We start from the raw sequence: 13,107 nt of genomic DNA on the forward strand, positions 1-13,107 counted from the left end.
ATACTTCTTTTTTGAAATCTTGATCTAGTAGGAAATCAATGCCTATTTTATTGACCGTTCTTTCAGGGGATTTCTCTTGCTCTTTTAATTGGGAGTGCTTCCTCTGCTTCTTCATGCTGCTCATATCTCTGGCACTGTGGCTTAAGGAGTATCAGTTATCTATAGTGGTCCTTAAAGGAGTTTATTTATTTATATATCTAAAGCCTATGCAGGAATAAAACTTAAAAACGAGAGAGAGAGAGAGAATTTTAAAAGAATGGAGGAAAATAAGGTTTGAAAACAGTGTATAATCAATAATAGAAGAGAAAGTTGAAGCAGAATAGGAATCGAGTTGAGATGTCTTTTAAAAATGTTAATAAAAAGAAGAAAAAATCAAAACACAATATTTGAAACATGTGAATAATAAATAACAGATCAAAACCAAGAGAATTAAAAATGAAATGAGAACTGTAAACATATAGAAATGTTTAAAAAGTAAAGGTTAAAAAGGTAATAGAAAATAAAACAGATATAAAAAGATTTTAAAAAAAAAGATGTGTTCTCCTAGAGACTGCGCTCTTAATGGTTTTATTGAGAGGTCTTTGTGTCTTTGCCCTGTTTCACGAACTCAGCTTGCTCTGTTGATACCCTCGTCTTTGCTGCTCACAGTGTCTGTTGGCAAGAAAATCACGCCCCTCCAGCACTGGATCAGATGCTGCTCTCCTTTGCGGTGGGCAGGTGGGTCACTCCCTCTCCAGATGCTGCAGTCAGTGCTGTGCCAGTTGCTCCATAGGTGGGCTCAGCTTCAAGAATAACAACTTTATGGAGATATAATTCACATACCATTAAATGCAGCCTTTGAAATTGTGCATTAGGGTTTTAAGTACATTTCAGGGTTGTGTAGCCATCACCCCCAAAAGGAAGCAGTACCCTTTAGTAAGTCACTTCCTAACCTTCCTTTCTCTTAGCCCCCAGCAGCCATGACTCTACTTTCTGCCTCTATGGATTTGCCTGTTCTGGGCATTTCATATAAGTAGAACCATACAGTATGCTGCCTTATTTGATTGTTGTCTTTCATTTAGTGTGACGTTGTCAAGGTTCATCCATGGTGTAGCATATATCAGTACCCAATTTCCTTTTTGTGTTCAAATAATATACCATTTTTATAAATAGACCACATTGCTTATCCATCCATCTGTTGATGATGAATAATTCTGCTGTAAATGCTCATGGACAAGTTTTTGTGTGAACACATATTTTCAGTTCTATTGAGGATATATCAAAAAATGGAATTGCTGGGATGTATTCTACTTTTAACATTTTGAGGAATTGCTAAAGTAGTTTTTAAAGTGACTGCACCATTTTATATTTCCAGTAGTAATGTATGAGGAGTCCAGTTTCTCCACATCCTCATCAACACTTTTTATTACCGGGTTTATACATACATATTTATATATCATATATCATATATATTTGTCACCCTAGTTGGTATGAAGTGGCATGACATTGTGCTTTTGATTTCTGTTTCCCTAATGCCTACTGATGTTGAACATCTTTTTATGTGCTTATTTCCCATTCGATTGTCTTCTTTGGAGAAACATCTATTCAAATTCTTTGCCCATTTTAATTGTATTTGTCTTTGTATTGTCACGTTTTAAGTCTTCTTTGTCTATTCTGGATAAATGTCCCTTATCATATTGGAAATATTTTCACCCATTCTGTGGATTGTCTTCTTACTTTCTTGATGAAGTCCTTTGAAGCACAGAAGTTTTTAATTTTACGGAAGTCCAGTTTACTTGATTTTTTTTCTTTTGTTGTTTGTGCTTTTGGTGTCATATCTTAGAAGTATTTGTAATCCAATGTCCTGAAGATTTTCTCATTGTTCATTTTGTAAAAGTTTATAGTTTCAGGTCTGTGATTTATTTTGAGTTAATTTTCATAAATGGTGTTAAGATAAAAGTTCAGTTTTCTTTCTTTCCAGGTGTATGTTCAGGTGTCCCAGCATCATTTTTGTAAAGGTTATTTTTCCCCATTGGATTGTCATGGCACCTTTGTCAAAAATTAACTGGCTACGTGTAAGAGTTTGTTTATGGACTCTCAGTTCTTTTCTCTCAATCTATTTGTCTGTCCTTTATGCAAGTACCACACTGTATGGATTACAGTTTTGTTAGTGAGTTTTGAATGTGGAAAATTCAAAACTTTGTTCTTTTTCAAGATTTTTTTGACCATTCTGGGTATCTTGCATTTCCATATTAGTTTTAGGATCAGCTTGTTCATTTCTGCCAAAAAGCCAGAGTTGCATTGAATCTATAGGTCATTTTGAGGACAATTGCCATCCTAACAATAAGGCTTCTGATCCATGAACACAGAAGAGCTTTCCATTTATTTTAGGTCATTTTTAACTTCTATCAGTAGTATTTTACTTTTCAATATACAAGTTTCAGACATTTTCCTCAGTATTCCACATATTTTTCTTAATATTCCTAAGTATTTTATTCTTTTGGATGCTATTGTAAATGAAAATGTTTCCTTCATTTTATTTTTAGATCATTCACTGCTGTTGTATAGAAGTATGATTACTTTTTTTATATTGATTTGTGTCTTACAATTTTGGTCAGACTGGGTTATTAATTCTAATAAGTTTTTTTTTTCCTTTTCTCTCTCTCTCTTTTTCTTTGTGGATTCCATGGGATTTCAATATATAATATCATGTCATGTGGAATCGAAATAGTTTTATTTCTTTCTTTCTAATCTAGAGGCTTTATTTTCTTTGTCTGGTTGCTTTGACTAGAACCTCTAGTACAATGTTGATTTTGGGAATAAATAATTCATTCTTTCACCATTATGTATGATCTTTGCTCCAGGTTTTTCATAGATGTTGTCTGTCAATTTGAGGAAGTTGTCTTCTATTCCTAGTTTTTATCCATTATTCTATTAATATGGCATATTACATGAATTGACTTTTGTACTTTGAACTGCCTTTGCATGCCTGGATACATCCCACTTAATTGTGGCCTACTTTATATGTTACTGGATTGGATTTGCTTGTATTCTGTTGAGGATTTTTGCCTTTATATTCATAAGAGACAGTCTTTAGTTTCTTGTGATGCCTTTGTCTGGTTTTGGTATCAGTGTGATACTAGTCTCCTTGAATGAATTGGGAAGTGTGCACACCTCTTTTTTTTAGACGAGTTTGTGAAGCATTGTTTATTTTTCTTTTTTTTGTTTGTTTGTTTCTTTGTTTTTTCTTTAAGTAGTTGATGGAATTCACCAGCAAAGCCATAGGGGCCTAGCATTTCCTCGTGGGAATATTTTGGATTACTATTTCAGTCACTACTTATTGTAGGATTATTTGAGTTTTCTATTTCTCCTTGAATTAGCTTCAGTCATTTATGTCCTTCTAGGAATTTATCCATTTCATCTAGAATATCTCATTTATTGGCTGTATAATTATTCATGGTATTCCCTTATATTCCTTGTTATTTTTGTAAGGGCAGTAGTGACATCCTTCTTTCATTTCTTTTTAGTAATTTGAATCTTCTCTCTTTTTTTCTTCAGTACTAGTTAAACTTTGACAATTTTGTTGATCTTTTCAAAGAACCAACTTTCTTCTTGTTGGTTATTCTCTGTTGTTCATCAATTCTCTATTCCATTTATTTCTGCCTTTAGTATTTTGATTAGAATGTTTAATTCATTTACATTAATGTAATTTCTTATCAGGTTGAAGTTACCTCTGCTATCTGCTTTCTATATGTCTTTTTTTTCCCCATTCCTCTATTACTACACTTTTTGGTAAAAGGAGGCATTTTCCAGTGTGCCATTTTAATTTGTTGTTTTATCTTTTTCTTCTCCTTCTCCTCCTCCTACTCCTCCTCCTACTCCTACTCCTCCTCCTTCTCCTCCATTGCCCTGGAGATTATAATTAACATCTTGTTTTAAAGCAATCTAGTTCACATGAATGCCAACTTAATTTCAATAGTACACAAAAACTTGGCTTTGGTATCAATCTTTTCCCTCCCCCTCCTCATGCTGTCACTGTCATACAAATTACACCTTTATGCATTTATATGCACATTTATAGAGTTTCATAAGTATTGTTTTATGCAGTTGTCTTTTACATCAAATAGAAGAAAACACTTACATGTAATACTATATTTGTACTGTGTTTTTTTTTTTTTTTTACTCATGTAGTTACCTCTACTAGTGCTCTTTATTTTTCAGGTGAGTGTCCTTTCATTTACACCTGCTGGACTATCCTTAGTATTTCTTGTAGGGCAGGTCTGCTAGCAATGAATTCTTTCATATTTTGTTTTTGTAGGAGGGTCTTAATTTCTCCTTTAATTTTTTTGAAGAATCACTTTGCTGGCTATAAAATACATGGTGACAGTCTTTTCCTTTTATCACTTTGACAATACCATCCCACTGCCTTCTGGTCTCCATGGTTTTTGATGAGAAATCAACTGTCTTACTGAGGAGCCTTTGTATATGTTGAGCCACTTTTCTCTTTCTGCTGTCAAGGTTCTTTGTTCTTGTCTTTTGACACACTGAGTATGATGTGCCTATTTTTGATGTCTCTATGTTTATACCACGTGGAGGTTGTTGAGCTGCTGGGATGTACAAATTAATGTTTTCATCAAATTTGGGAAGTTTACAGCCATTATACTTTATATAATTTTTCCAACACTTTTTATCTCTCCTTCCTTCTGGCGCTCCCATTATGTGTTTATTGGTATTGTTGATGGTGTCCCACCTATCTCTGACACAGTGTTCTTTTTTTTTTTTCATTCCTTTTTCTTTCTGCTCCACAGACTGGATAATCTCAGTAGTTTTAAGTTAACTGACTTTTTCTTCAACAAGTTCATATCTACAAAGAAATCTCTTATTGAATTTTTCATTTTAGTCATTATATTTGTATCTCTAGAATTTCTAGTTGGTTTTTAATATAAATTTTACCTATTGATATTCTCTGTACAATGAGATGTTCACATAATTTAATTCTTTAGGCATGGTTTCTTTTGGCTCTTTGAATATATGTGTAATTGCTTATTTATGTCTTTGTCTAGTAAGTCCAGTGTCTGGGTTTCCTCAGGGAGTTTCTATTGACTACTTTTTCCCCTGTGTTATGGCCAAATTTTTCTGTTTCTTTGTACATCTTGCAATTTTCTGTTGAAAACTGGACATTTAAAATATTACAATGTGGCAGATCTGAAAGCCAGATTTTCCTCATCTCCAGGGTTTATCGTTGCTTCCATTGTCATTGCTGCTGCAGCTATTTATTTAGTTACTTTTCTGAACAAATTCTGTAAAATCTGTATTCTTTATCATGCATGGCCATGAGATCAGTGTGTGTGCAGAAAGCCTAGTTGTCATCACTGTAATAATGATTGGACAGTGATTTCTTTCAATGCCTGGAGCCAATAGTTTGAGCTGTTGCCAGGTGGCTTTGTGTCTGCGTGCTGAGGGATGCCCTCAGCACCAGCAGGCAGTCTGCAGCTCTTCCAAAGCCTTTAGTTCTTGCTTATGCAGAACCTCAATTTCAGCCAGAATTGAAGGTTTAAGATTTTCTCAGATCTTTCCTTGCCATGTGCCACACATGTGTATGGCCTTCTACAATTCTCAGAATTTTTTTAGAGATTTTTAACAGTACCTCCACCCCCAGAATGTCTCATTACTCAATTTTGCCTTCTAAGTTTCCTAGTCAACATATAGTTAGCCTCTACTGGTACCACTGCCTCAGGCAGTTGTAATGTTAAATACTCACTGCTGATTGTTTTCCACACACACTCTGGGGACAGGCTGTTTGCACAGCATGAGTTTGAGATAGGTCAAATAGTGACAGCTCTCTGAGGACGGATTTTTTGGGTAACTTCAAATCACTTCTGCCCCTACCTTGATTGAGAGACTGTTGCTTTTAAAGGCCACCATTTAGGTGAGGATACGGGGATGGGGGTAGATCAAATTACAATGCCACAAAACTCACTATCTTTATGGAGATTTAGCTGGTTTTTTCCCCTCAAATAAACACTCCCTGGACTGCTGGAAGCCTCTGTTTAATTTCCAGAGTTCTGCAGAGGTTAATTTTGACAAATTTTGCCATTGTCATTGCTTCATAGAGGAGTAAGTTTTCCAAGATTTTTACTCAGATATTCTAGAAGTGTATCCCATGTGCATTTGTTTTTAACTTAATTACTTGCAAGACTAACTAATTCTATAGCTCCAGCCCCATTCACATAAGAGTCCATCTTTATGGCTTTTCCTACAGGGAGCAGTGTGCAATCTGTTGTCAGTTTATTGTTTTGCTTATTAAAGTGTAGAGTTTTTAAAATATGCTCATGAATAGCCCTTTGTCATTTTTACATGATAAAAAACTTCCACTAGTCTGTGGCTATTTTTTTCCGTCTCTTTTCGTTGCTTTAATGAATTTCTCACTTTTAAGGATTTTCAGTATAGCAATATGTGGATGCTGATCACACGGGTGAGACATTTAACTACTGTCTAAACCTGTCTTTGCTCTGATTCACTGTCTAGAACATCTGAACACATCTACTAAACCCCGTACACCAATGGATGCTGAGAGCCCTAATTAAAAAAATGCTTTTTAAGTAAAGCAAAAAATATTATCTTTGACCCTAGAAAAGACAAATCTCAAATTTGCTAGCTGATCTTGCTTTCTGTGATCATTAGCTACATCATGTTTATAGAGCCGACAGGCATATTGAGCTACTGATTTTATTTCATTGGATTTTAGAATGCAGAACACATTTCAGGCCCACTTATAGCACCATATGTGTATCTTTAAGGATATGTACATATGATGATGTCTTTATTTAAGTACCTTATTTTATTTTAAGTACCTACTGCTGTGAACCTCATTAAAGAAACCTTGGAACTGCAGAACTGAAATTTTTCATATCACTATCATCCCGTAGCATCTCTTTTGCAATTAGATGTTGTGTGGCAGAGTATTTTTCTGCTCCCTAGAAATGATCAATGTTGAAGGGGGAAAAAAAACCCTCCTCTAATAAATATCATCCAAATCACACACTTATCTGAAGAATGGCCACCATTTTAGTCCACACCAATCCATCTACTCATACTGACTCAGATTCCTCAACACAGACAATCCACCACTGAAGTCAGGGTCCTCAGCAGACGTTCTATCCCCTCCCCATTCCTTGTTCTTTCTGAACTACTTTTGTCCAATGTGTCCTGCCAGGCCATTTGAAGCCTGACTGCAGTTTTTAATTTTTACCTTTGAGTTCCAGGCTGCGCCTAGTGACTTCCAGAGAAACGCCAAACACCTGGCTCATCAGGAGGGGTGGGGAGGATTTCAGGAAGCTGTTACCCTAACTCACTTGCAGATCAGTGAGTGGCTGTTGTGACCATTACTTCTATATCTCTGCCATGCCGGCTGCATCCACCGCAGCAAAATAATGTAGCTCCTCCAACCACCTCTGCCTCTATTCATCTGGGTTTCTGCTTTTAGTGACACTCAGATGCTGCTGATGGGCATTATATATATATATATATTTTTTTTTTAATTGAAGTATGGTCAGTTACAATGTGTCAATTTCTAATATACAGCACAATGTTCCAGTCATTCATATACACATATATATGTATGAATTCCTTTTCATATTCTTTTTCATTAAAGTTATTACAAGATATTAAATATAGTTCCTTGTGCTATACAGAAGAAATTTAGTTTTTTTAGCTATTTTTATATATAGTAGTTGATATTTTCAAATCTCAATCTCTGATGGGCATTTTTAAAGCCACATCTGGAACCCTTGCTGCAGAAGAGTCTGAGAAATATATTTTCAACCTCATAGCCTTTTGGTTAGGAAGTTGGAATAAAGACTGAGCTGGCTTACCTAACTTGTCTGCCTTTGTGAGTAAAGAGGTCTGGAGTTTCAAGGCCCAATTAAATATCACAGCCCTTCAGTATCAAACTCTTTAAGAAACCAAAATGCTCCCATCTGCCAGAGCAATACTTGTCCTTAGATACTGCGGGCCATAACCACCAACGCTGTCTAAGGCATCGTCTTCATCTGGTGCACACTTTCTTTAGATGTCTAACATCCTGATTAACAGGGCAAGCTGGTTTGGATTCCCAAGGTCACAGGCAGCCTTCTGCCTGACTTTGGTGTATATATGTTCATTGAAGAGTCCTCTCTCAGATCAGCTAGAGCTGCCTGGTGTGTGATTTGCCAGAGAATGTGGGTGCAGTTCTCCCCACCAGAGTCCTACCAGTTGTTTTACTGCAGGAAGAGAGAGAGCAAAAGAGACAGAAGAGGAATTTCTTGTCCATCCTCAAACACAGTCACCCCCGCCCAGGGCTCTTGCTCTGGGACACAAAGAAGTGCAGGTCAGCAGTGATGTGGCCCTGGTGTACTCCAAAACATGGTGTGGTTGTACTGGGCTATCTTTGTCTTTCATGGACCTTGCAAAGTTCTCGGCTTTGTGAAATGGGGAACTAAGGAACTCCCACCCATGCCTGTAACTCCCAGGGTTTGCACCCTTACGGGTTTTGAGGATTTGCTGGCAACTCATTCTTTTGCACCAGGTCATTTCTCGGTTACACGGCAGTCCTGTGACTTCCTTATCAGAAGTTCTCCTTAAGTTCGGGATTTAGTGAAAGATACCATTTTACCCTGTAAGCTCATGTTCAGGGAGGAGGAGGAAGACAGCACAGATCAGAATAGCTGTTTTGCTTTTTTTTGTTGTTGTTTTCATAAGCCGTCTCCTGTTGTTGAATAGACACTGAGCAAATGAATGACTGTTACACTCCCATTTGAAGGATGAGGAAAATGACATTCATGGAGAGAAGGCAAATTTCCTGAGGTTCCAAAGACAAAAAGGGATGAGCACAGAATAAGATCCCTGCAAATTTCTTGGCTGTCATCAGCCTTTAGGTCAGTGACAGAGTGCCGTGTGTAGTAGAAAATTCGTAGCATGCTTTTAGAAGGGTGCAGATGTTCTTGTTTTTGTTGATACAATCACCCTGTTTTGTCTGGGACTCTGAAAAAGGGAAATGGGTTAGAAAATTTTGGTTTCTCATCCTTGGTCCTTCCTCACCCTTACAGATATGGACCCTTCCATCTGTAGCAGGAATAAGACAGCCCCAGCCTTCCCATCTCATGAGATCAGTACTCATTCATTTCATTCCTGCCCACCAGTAGGTGGTAAAGCACAGCATGATTTTCATGTCCTGCTTCACTGATTCTTGTGAAATTAGGTGTTTGAAGATAGAAACTCATGAAAGGAAGCTGCTTTTTTTTTTTAATATAAAGTGCAGTAATTTTCTTAGCAGAGAAGGAAATTGAGGACTTTCTTCATTGAAAATCAATAGAGATTTCAAGAGCATCTGTATTTCTGATGTGTAGATGAAAATGACAAAATCTAGAGGGATTACAGAAACACAAGGAAGATACCAAAAGTGTCTTTAAAGAACTTTTCTAAGACTGGGCTTGTAAAGAGACTGTTAGTTGACAGAGACCCTCTTCTCACCCATAGCCCCTCTCCTTAGTTTGGAAAGGGCCAGCGTTTCCCCTGTGTGCAGTCCTGGTGCTTCAAGTGATTTGTGGGGTAGGGCGGTGCACATGGTGCTTCCTTAAGTTTGTCCATCTTAAGTAACCCCTAGCAGTCAAGGGGTGAGTGTGTTGCAACCTCATGAACCAGCCGCCATGCTCTCTGGGGTGTGTGCTCATCTAAGCTCATCCCGGCTCAGGTGGTGGCAGAGTTGAGAGTGGTGGCAAGAGGTCAGCCATGAGTAGCCGGGAGCAACTGGAGTCAGCTGGGGCCCAAGAGGCTAGGAGTTGCAGGTGGAATTCCCAGGACTTCCCACAGCTCATTCAATCAGTTAATACTTCTCCAGCACCTGTGATGTGCTTGTGCTTCCATTGTGAACAGAACCAAATCCCTGTCCTCATGAAGGTGACATTCTAGTGGACATGAGAATGATACATGCAGAAGCAGATCCAGGTCAGGACACATGAGTGCTGTCTATTTTGGAGTGCACAATGTGAGATCCTTTGGGAAGGAATGTACAATACAGGAAAATGGGGGGGAGAGGATGGCCGTATCCCAGGTCTTATTTGGATCCCTGGGATGCACCTTGCCAAGTGTGGGTCCTTGGTTTGCACAGGAATGAATTCAAGAGAGAGACACACTTCAGTAAAAGTAGATTTATTCAGAGAGATATATACTCCATAAACAGACTGGGCTGTTTCAGAAGGCAAGAGAAAGGCCATGAGGCGTGGGAGTTGGGTGCTCCAGTTTAAAGTAAAAGTAGATACACACTCCACAGACAGAGTGTGGGCTGTCTCCCTCAGCAGAGAGAGCAGCCACGAGGTGTGGGGTTAGTTATTATGCACTCAGTATCTTCATATGCTAATAAGTGGGAGGAATATTCCAACCGATTTGGGGAAGGTGTTGGGATTCCCAGAAATTGGGCCACCACTGACCCTTTGACCTTTTATGGTCAGCCTCGAACCTGTCCTGGCACCTGTGGGAGTGCCATTTAGCATCCTGCTGTATTTCGGTGAGTGTGTGTTGAAGCTCAAAATCTACTGGGAGTTGACTTTTCCACCGTCTTGGTGCTAATGGCTGTGCCATTCTTTTAATGGCTCTGCCCAGCCCCCTTCCCTCCTGTCTCATGAAGGAGCTCTGGACTGATTGCACAATTGCAGAGCAGGGGACAGAGTGGAAAGAATTTCATAAGTGGAAGGTGAAGGCAGCATTGGCAGTAGAATTCTCAACTCAATTTTAAAGTAAGGGTCTTCTTTTTGCTGGGGGTACCTGGTGTCAAATTAGGGAGCTGTGAGCCTTGGGGAATTCAGTGAGTTGGTGGCTCACTGTGTATACTGTGTTGCTTCTTAGGTGGCCCGAGGACAGTTGGCTGATACGTGACCCATTCACTCAAGCAGGGGTCTCTTTGGGGATTTTCTGCATGTGAGGCTAACATGGGTCACATTGGGAGAAGGACCAGCCAGTCACAGCTTGGTCCACAGTCACCTAGTGCCCTCAAGGCTTTCATCCCATGGATGTGTCACCTCCCCCTGGATGGGGACAAGGGCACAAGTGGCGGGGCAGCTTCTCAGTGGTGGAGGCATTGCTCTCCAGACCGAACACTCAACAGCATAGACCCCTGGTTTTGGCCACAGTCTTGGCTAGATGAGGCTATTGGGTAGCTGATCTCATGAGATGTGGGTGCCATGCTTCCATTCAAACTAAGAGCTCTACTTTTGAAGGTTCTGGTCAGAAAGCCACAAATACTCCCTAGCCCATAAACAAAGAACAGTCTCTTTCAATCGGGATAGAGCACATAGAAGGAGAACAGATCATCCCAACAGCAGGATAGGCCAAATCAGTCCTGCCATCAGGGGTCTGAGAGATGAGCCAGCTCAGTTCCCCTTACTAGTTGTTTACTTGGATGATCTGGGATATTTGGGTGACCTGCAGGTGTCAAGAAATAGTACACGAGGGATTTGTAGATTTTCTGGTCCAGTGTTAACTCACCCCATTGTAGCTGTCATGCAAGGAAACAAAACTTGGTGGACAACAGGCCATGGCCTCTGCTCTCTGGTGGAGCCAGGAGATTACAATGTTAAGTACAACTGTGGGGGCATCATTTCTATGTTGAGAGGCCAGATGGCCTTACATACCTCTCATGCTGGATGTCTAAGTTGCAGAGGGAAACTAGATTCCATCCAGCTCTCCAGCCAAAGAGGAGACCAGAATTGGCCTCCCCCACAAACTGTGAGCTCTTTGCCTCCACTGACAGCAGCATCTATAGCAAAAAGCTGGGCTGCCACCTGCGTTTCCATGTAAACATCCGAGTAGCCACAGCAATGGCCTTGTGAGGACTGGTGTGCCCAAGGAAGTGCTGTGTGGGATGGAGGGAAGAGTGCCAGGATCAGACACCAGGCAGGCAGAGAGGCAGTGACGACATCTGTGCAGCGCAGGTGCCATGGAACTGAGCCAAAGGGAGGCGGGTTTTGGAGCAGGGAGCCTGGGCAGTGATGTGTTGTTCGTAAGAAGATCCTGTGCTCTGGATCCAAGAAGTCATTGGCTTGATTCCTGACCCCAAACCTCATCTTGGGCAAGTGTTTGAAGCTTTCTGTGCCTCTGTTTCTTGGTGTCCCAAATGGGGACAATAGTAGCAATTACCTCTGAGAGTCAGGAGGGCATTTATAGATGTCATTTCATTACTCTCACAGCAGCCCACAAGCACGGTTCTAGGTCCCCCATTTTACACGTGGCAGATGGGTAGCTTTTTAATCAGTAATCACACAGTTAAGAATGGTCAGAGCCGGCATTTGAATTTGATCCCTGTGTCCATATTATTTCTATTCTCACTCAGTATTACTGGAAATCTAGTAAAGTCGGAACAAACACTGCTGGGAAGTGGGTGCTTGAAACATGTTTGTCGTCTTCGCCATTTGGAAGTGTTGAGTTCATGTTCCTCACAGCCCGTCCGAGGGTCCCTGTGACTCTGGCTGCCCCTGGTGGTGTCTGCAGGGATCTGGGCAGCTTCTCCTTGATCTCTACCCCAAGGTTCTCTGCTCTCTACAGGTTGAGTCTCAACCCTGACTGCTCAGTAGAGCTAATGTCTAAAAACAAAAAAAGGTGGGGAGGGTACAGCTCAGTGGTAGAGCCCGTGCTTAGCATGCAAGAGGTCCTCGGTTCAATTCCCAGTACCTCCATTAAAATAAATAAATCTAACTACCTCCCAAAAAAGGAAACACGTATTTAAAAAACAATAAACAGTACAAAGTCCCCACTCCAGGCTGGGGCACACTATTTTTTAAAGGCTCCCAGATGCTTCCCATGTGCATGAGGGTGAGAGCTACCCCTCCACACCTCTTCTCTTGAGCTTGTCCACTCACACCCATTATCCTCTTGAAACAGGAAAACTACTTGGCTCAGCCTAGAACTTTCTCCTGATTTCTAGACTTTGATTTGCCTACTGGACATCTCTCCTGGAGCCCAAAGGCACCCACCCAGAACTCAATCAGTTGTCTCCTCTCATGGCTTGCCCCTCTTCCTGCCCTTCTTATTTCAGGGAACGGCACTATAATTTAAGACACTGCCAAAGCAAGAAAGCTGCCCGGCATCTTTGACCTC

This window comes from Camelus bactrianus, chromosome 3 (genome assembly GCF_048773025.1).
Source record: "Camelus bactrianus isolate YW-2024 breed Bactrian camel chromosome 3, ASM4877302v1, whole genome shotgun sequence".
Lineage (NCBI taxonomy): Eukaryota > Metazoa > Chordata > Mammalia > Artiodactyla > Camelidae > Camelus > Camelus bactrianus.